An 8308-nucleotide genomic window follows, 5' to 3' on the forward strand; every position below is an offset into this window, starting at 1 on the left:
TCCATGAGTTCAGCTTTTTAGATTTCACGTACAGTGGATACACAGTATTTGTCGTTCTGCTTGACTTACCCCAAACAGAACGAAATGCTGTCCAGGTCCATCCATATTGTGGCAAACGACAGGATTTCCTTCTTTCTCATCCTGCTGACATCTTGGTTTTAGTCCCACGAGACTCATTTGGAACTCCTGACCTCTAAGAAAATGAATGGGAATTGCTTTTAAGACACTACGTTTGTGGTGATTCGTTACAGCCGCAGTAGGAAAGTTGTCCCGTCATATGTCAAAATGTTACTCGGTGGCATGTCACCATTTGTGGGGCTGGCTGAAAAGACCATTTCTCCGGGTGGGCTATGAACCCCGCTGCAAAATCCAGGTCTATTTTGCCTGCCATTGTGGTCTGCCTAGGGTAGGCGCTCTGGAGATGTTTGTTGAATGAATGAATTTCTTCAGGGCATTTCTTAAAGACAACTTCTAAGATAACCGTCTGCCAATCTCAAGGACCGTTATCTTTTCAGTCTGGCAGTTCCTGGCCTCTGGTCTCTGCAATTTGTGAGTATCTTACTTCCTGCTCTGTTGACGTTTTTTTTTTTTTTTTCTAAGGTCAAAGCTTGCCCATCTCAGCCTTTCCCCTGCAGGTCTCATTCTTGCCCCAGGAACATGCTTTATCCCTGCCAAATGGTATGGTTGGGTTGCTTGATAGGACAGTGAAATGTCCCTTCTAGGCAAGACTATGCCCTCTGCTCATCTTTGAAATTATTTATGGGGACTCAGGTCAGAACGCCCTCTCATCCTACAGCCTCTCGAATGGCTTAGAACAGGTGGCCTCATCATGCACCAGGCTAGAACCACAGCCCAGACCTTTCCAGCCCAACGTCAAGGTACTGAGCTTGCCCAGAGGAGTCACGTCGACTCATGCACACTCAGGTTATTTGCTCCCCAAAGTTTTAACCCTTCTCTGTTGCTCCTGGCTCAGCTCCAAAGAAGTGAGCAGACTGGCCTTTGTAATATGAGCAGATATGAACCCATGGAGGCACCTTCTTTGCCTCTCAGCACAGACTGTCTTCCCTGGGCATAGCACATGGATGACCTTGTAAGTGACAATGGTAATTGCTCCATGGCTGCTGGGACAGAGGACCATGCTGGAAGAAATCCTAGCCCAACGTGTTATGACTGTGCAAACAACATGTTGAAGATGCTTTGAGCAACAGATTTAGGAAAGCTGCTAACCATTCTCCTACCAGCATGATGAGGTTCACTGTAAAGTTTGGGACCCAGAATGCGGGTAAAGAAGGACAGCTGCTTTACTTGAACTGGACACTGGATTGAAGGCAAAGGGGGGGCAAAGTGGTGACCCCTCATGACTCTGCAGAGGAGGGGGTGAGCTGGGAGTGGTGTGAAGCGATGTGACATAGCCTGAAAAATGCCCAACCCTTTGCTCCTACTGGGGAAAAAAAGCAAAGATTCAACATAAGTTGGATCCTAGTTGATTTACCAGTGTTCCTTCCGAGGAGACACATTTTAAAATAAATGATTGTTGCAATGAAAAAAACTCCCCAACCCAGCAACTACTCAGTTCAGATGAAAGGAGAACAATGGTGGATTAGTGCTTCCTGCATGGGCCCTAGGGGCAGGAGCAGTGACGTCATGAATTTCCCACCTCTACGCCATCCTGCTGGCATTTCCAAGGGGCTCTGAACAACCCACCTTCTTTGTGCCCACCTCTCTCCAGCTCTATCCTGAATCTTTTGAGGACAGAAAGCAGGACACGGACTTCTTTGAGTCCCTGGCACCTGGCACAGGGCTCGGCACATGGTAGGGCTTTAAGAGATGAGGGTTTTTTTCATCGCTTTTAGTGTATTAAAGGAGGAATCCTGACTTAAGTAGGAGGAGGATTTCTTACTGAACGTGGTTAACCCCCTGGGAGAGCAGCCTTGTCCGCTTTCTCTCCTCCTTCCACAGCAGGGAGCTCCAGGTCCATCAAGGAACCTGCCTCCATCACCATGATTTACGTCTTTCTGCTGACTTTTCCAGTTCCCTGTGAGCCCTTCTTATTCCCCGCTCCAAAAGTTAGAAGCCTCTCCTATTAGGGTCGAAGACACGCACAAATAACCGTGATCTAATTCTGGCATTAAAGTAGTGGCACGTAGGTTCATCTCCTAAGGTAGCATCTCTAAATTAGGTGGAGACATGGATAACAATTTGGGGAAGCAACCACTGAAAATTTATGTACACACGAATAGCATTTTTTTATTACCTATTTTTGAAAACAAGCATGTAGAATAGAAAGCTGATCAAGTGGCCATTGTGATTCTGGATGGAGCAGCAATAAGGGTCAATTATTCTTAATTGGGCTGTGGTTAAGAACGAACTGACAATCATACAAGTTTCAATGAAGAAATTCACTTTCTAATGATCTTCCCACGTTTAACTGTTCACAGATGACTCAGTGAAATGAATTGATAGAGTTTAATTCTCCTCAAACCTTTCTTTGGCACGACTTGTAACCAGCTGTCTTAGTCTTAACAAAGTTCTTTCTGGTTTGCTAAGAATACCAGATGGTTGGAGTTCTCGCCATGGTGCCGTGGGTTAAGAATCTGACTGCTGTGGCTCCGGTCACTGCAGCGGTGTGGGTTCAATCCCCTGCCCGGCTCAGTGGGTTAAAGGATCTGGCATTGCTGCACCTGAGGTGTAGGTCACATCGATGGCTTGGATTTAGTTCCTGCGCTGGGAACTTCCATATGCCATGGGTGTGGCCATAAAAGTTTAAAAAAGGGATACACCAGATGGTTTAAACTCTATCCCCACTCCCACCCCTACCCTACACCACAAGTTGGACGGTGAGGAGGGCATTTTCCCTTGAAATGAGTGAGACTCAAACTTAAGGCTTTTAATATTGCTGCGGGTGTCAGGAAGGGACAGTTAATGCTAAAAAGGGTTAATGAGATTTAGTGGCTTCCCTTCCGGCCTTTATCAAATGTCAGGGTTTTCTCAATATGCCGCATGTCAGCAGGACGAGACTATCATTGAGAGAGAAATTTATAAAATGTGTCTGTGCTGACCCCAGGACACAAAGGGAGTGGTTTCCCAGGCAACAGAAATGTGTTTGTCTTCACCGAGTTCACAGCGCTTTCCTAGCCTCTCTCCACCCTGGACTCAAGGGTTTTGTTGGGAGCAGGATGCACCCCATTGTTGGAGGAAAGCAGGGCTCTCTTGGCCGCGCTGCCCCAGGGATCCCAGCTGGCCATTGTCAATCTTTGTGGCAGATGGGACAGGAGGACGGTGGCTGGTCAGAGTGAATCCAGCCAGGAAGGTTTTTACCCTCTTGCTGGAATGGAGACGATGGGTTTTGGAAACAGATGGTGCCATCCGCAGCCCAAATTCTAGAAGGCAGATTCAATGGAGAGACGAACAGTACCTACCATCCCTGCCAACAGATGGATGGGCTCTCCACTTACCATCCAGCTACAAGATGCAATTTCAATTACCTGCATTTAAAATCCCAACTGGGAATGGTTACATGGGTATGAAAAAAAAGGAAGCCGTCTTGAGTGAGAGCTTAAGTATTTAGGAGCAAAGAACTTCATAATTAATGCTGCTTGTTAACAACGTCAATCACAGATTTTTATTTTCTTTTAAGAAAGGGACAACGAGAGGGGGATTTCAGGACAGCAGAGCCACAAGACCTACTTTTTTTTTTTTGGTCTTTTTTTGCTATTTCTTGGGCCGCTCCGCGGCATATGGAGGTTCCCAGGCTAGGGGTCGAATCGGAGCTGTAGCCACCTGCCTACGCCAGGGCCACAGCAACGCGGGATCCGAGCCGCGTCTGCAACCTACACCACAGCTCACGGCAACGCCGGATCGTTAACCCACTGAGAAAGGGCAGGGACCGAACCCGCAACCTCATGGTTCCTAATCTGATTCGTTAACCACTGCGCCACGATGGGAACTCCCACAAGACCTCCTTTAAAGAGCGCTGCCCAAACCCTTCTGGGTGGCTCTGAAGCACACTGGCCACGGTTTCTCAGAGCACAAGCATCGCCCCATGGAACCATCCCATGTGACTGATCAATGACGCCCTCACAGTGAAGTGCTCTGGGCCTTCCCGGTGGGTAGTGACCTGGCTGCAGTTGCCTTCCGGTCTCATCTTAGACCTGGGAACCTCGCTGTGTTTACACAGAGTAAAGAGCAGAGAGCACTACTCTTCCTCCACATCCACTTCCTCTCCTCGGCTCCCTTCCAGCCACCCTTGCCGCCCTCTGGCCAAGTTCCGGTGAATGTACGATGGGTGTCCTCTCAGGACCAAGACTTGAGAGCAACGACCAGTTCCTCTATCCCTTGCGTTTCGCCTGTTTAATGCAATGACGAGGCCCTAGATGATGTTGGAGTCCCAAGATGCAAGAAGCTTTGTGTCTTTTTAGGTGCTGCAAGGGCGAGGTCTGTCTACTGACCAGGGACAAGCTACGGCTGGTACATGAGCAAGGCCTGCTGTATTGTCTCTGTGAGACACACTGGCCTAGCACGTGGTAGCAGAGGCAACAATCAGAAGGCCACTTGCATCATCTAGATGGAAGATGATGGTCATTGCAAGTGGGACAGTGTCAAAGAAAATGATGAGGCCAAGAAGGATGCAAAGATTGGCTTCAGACAGAGCTTGGGGTTGATTAAGACTGAAGGTTGCCTGGGCTGGAAATGGAAGACTATTGAAGCTGTGACCCTCAGAGCCTAATCTCAGAAGATCAGGTATCAGCTGAGCCACTAGAAAGTAATTTCAAACTAAGCCAAAGTCCTTCCTTGTGTTTTCTGCTTGCGTGAATCGCTTACGCGGTGCCTGGTGACCTTCGCTCCCTTCTGCCAGTCTCACAGACTCCATCACTCTCCTTCCAAGCTTCCCCACAGCTTCCCTGGGTACCTGCCCCACCGCTTCCAACTCTGCAACACAAGGTGGAGCCTTTTGGCACAGGTACACTGAGGTCTATGGAGTGACTGGCCATCGGGGACCTGCTACTGCACAGAGAACTCTGCCCACTATTCTGTGATAATCTAGGCAGGAAAAGAATCTGAAAGAGAATGGATGTGTATCCATGTATAGCTGAATCTGTGTTGTACAACAGAAATGATCACAACAATTTAAATCAGCTAAACTTCAGTAAAACTTAAATTAAAAAACCCTAAATGCACTGGTTGGTGGCGTTCTCGTTGTCTCGTTGTGGCTCAGCAGGTTAAGGACCCAAGCATCCATGAAGATGCGGGTTTGATCTCTGACCCCACGTGATGGCTTAAGGATCTGGCATTGCTGTGAGCTTCGGCATGGGTTGCAGAAGCAGCTGGCATCTGGCGTTACTGTAGCTGTGGCTGTGGCTGGCAGCTGCAGCTCCAATTCTACCCCTAGCCTGGGGACTTCATATGCCAAAAGTGCAGCCCTAAAAAACAAAAACAACAAAAAGCCAAAAAAAGAAAAAAAAAGAAGCACTGGTTGGCAATGCAGGACATTCCTCTGGTAAAGGAAAGAAATTGAATTCACAAAGCCAGAGTCTAGTGAGTGGTAGAATGCCAATGCCGACGTTCCCTAGGGGTAGCCCTGAGCACCTCTTCCTTGGGAAGAAGAGAAGGGAGCTCCCAGAGGCAGCCCGGCAGCTATTCTCTGTATCAGGCAAAGGGTCCCACGGAGAGGACAAACTGCCCTTAGTGTTTCGTCCCGGTTCACCTGTGTCAGGTGAAATGGCCATTAGCGCATCAACATCAGGCAGAGAAAGGCAAATAAAACATATGAGAAGGTGGTTCTCCTGTGACACAGTGGATTAAGGATCTGGCGTTGTCACTGCAGCCATCCCGCCATGGGTGTGCCCCCCCCAAAAAAAATTGATGAGAAGGTTTCTTTTTCCCCATCTTTTTGGCATGTTTTGGAAAGCCACTTCCCGTCCCAGGAGTTTTGAGTGGGACGAGGAGAGGTGGGCTGTGGCGCAGGCCCGCGTGTTGCCGGGCTGCTGGCAGCGGACTGTCTGGGCACCAGAGCCCATTGTGGGCGGAGCTGCCACAGGGACAACACGTTAGGAAGCTGAATGCACCCAAACCATGAGGATGCTCTGAAACCGTGGTCCCTCCTGTGAGCCTCGAAGTGTTACTAGAGGAAGAAAACAGCAATTATCTGAAATCGCCAATTAACACTCCACTCGAGAATGTCAAAGGCCTACAATACAGACTGAAAGTTCTCGGTTTTTGCCAAATTGGAGTAAAGATTTTGTCTTTGCTGGATCAAATATGGCCTGCATCCCGCATCAACAGGAGAATGTCCTGCCTCGCACACGTCCGTGCTTGATAATGAAGCATTATGAAGTGTGTGTGTGTGTGTGTGTGTGTGTGTGTGTGTGTGTCTGTGGGATCAAATGTCCACTTTATCACAGAGGGAAGGAGTTAGAGAGGACCCAGGAGATTATTGGTGATGACAAATGTGCTTGAATAAGTTGCCCCTTTGTTGACATAGTTAACTCTGAAAAGCACATCACATGTTTAAAGAACTGATCAGATGGTCCATACATGCCACCTTTTAGAAATTTGAGCTATAATTACAGTGGGATGAGAATGTGCTTTTTGATATAACCCCTAACGGATGCATACAGGAGAGAGCCGCCCCCTTTCCAAACCATCACTTTCTGAGTCAGCTCATGTTTCCCAGTGTTTCTGAGATTGCTCAAACAATTGTTTGATCTCCTGTTCAGCCACATTATTGGAAATGCCAGAAAATCATTCTCTCGGCTTCCCAGCCATGCCTTATTTTTTACCCTAATAGTAGTGCTTGTTTTGATTCTCCACTGAATTCTCAGCCCTGGTTCTGAATGACTTTTTCCTCTTTCTGAAAGGCAACACCATCTAAGGCTAACTGGTCAACTACAGTGAGGAAATTCAAAGGCAGAGTCTTCCTTAGTCTCCCAAACTTGGAATTAAGTTTCAACTTTTTTTTTTTTCCACATAATGGTTTTTGTCTTAAAAAAAAAAAAAAAAGTGGCTGCAGACTTCAACTGATCACAAAGGCTTGTTCAGGATGAATTCAACAATATTTGGCTGGTGTTTGTTGTGTGCCCTTTATTAGGGGTCTGACACAGGCGAGGTGTTATTGACGAAGATGTAGTTCTCAGATTACTGGGAAACAGACCCCCAGATGCACAAGCCATGTAGGAAATGTGCAGTGGGCCTGGCCTGGAAGAGCTTCCAGAAGAGTCCAGGAGGAGCTGGGAGACTGTGCATGCTGCCAGCCCACTCACACACAGTAAGGCCAGCCCACCTGGCCCCTCCACAAGGCACTGCAGGGCTCCCAGGATTTTCAGGGCCCACACAAATGTTTTAATTTCTTTTAAAATCAGAAGTCAATAAGCAAGCCTAAGTTATATTTGTCTTTATACTGATGCAGTCCTAAGATGTAATTTTAAGTATTTCTTTCAAAGGCGTTTTTCTATTTCCTTTTGGAGGAAGGGGCCCAGAAGCTGTAATGTGGCCCCTGCTTCGGGCAGAGCCTCTTTAGTGATGTCTCAGGGTTGTTCTGAATGGGGACAAGACAGCCGGGCTTTCACCCAGTGCAGGGACAGCTCCTGGTTAATGGCTATCCAGGGATGTGGGCTCCTAGCACTCAGACCTCTGCTCTGGGAGCCCTGGTACTGACCAAGGCACAGAATCCACAAATGGGGCAGGAGTGCTGCCGAGCCCTTAAAAGTGAGGTGGGAGCAGAGAAGAAGGCAAGAAAAAAGTCTGACGTGAGCACCCAGGGCCTTAGCCAGTGAGAGCCAGTCAGTCAGTGAGGCTCAGAAAGAAGCCACGTACATTTTTCTCTTTAAAAAATGGTGAACTTCAGAGCTTAGGACGAGAAAGAAATGCATTCATGCTTCCTTGCCATCCGACAGGTTGTCCCACGTGGCTAAGGCAGATGAACTGTGGCCTGGCCATTGAGCATCCAGATGATAGCACCTGTGAGGCAGAAGACTTGGACTTGGTGCAAAGGGGGCGAGACTGGCACGACCCCCCTGCCCTGAGAGCATCTGATATCCTCGGATGAGTGTCCGCCTCCCGAGCGCACACCGGGTCAGGGACTCAGATCCAGACAAGGCTCCTCACACAGGGCTGGGGGTGTGTGGCCAGGATGCGGGCTGCTTTCTCAAAGAGGGACCTTTCTGCGGACAACGAGAGGCATCAACTCCCAGGCTCCCACTGACATTTACAGTCTTGGCGGCGCTTTCTCCTGCCAGTCACTTCCTAACGAAGCATGTCACCTTGAGATGGCGCAGGACTGAGCCCTCCTGGCCTTTCATCTTCCCTCCTG

This window comes from Phacochoerus africanus, chromosome 15, assembly GCF_016906955.1.
Source record: "Phacochoerus africanus isolate WHEZ1 chromosome 15, ROS_Pafr_v1, whole genome shotgun sequence".
Lineage (NCBI taxonomy): Eukaryota > Metazoa > Chordata > Mammalia > Artiodactyla > Suidae > Phacochoerus > Phacochoerus africanus.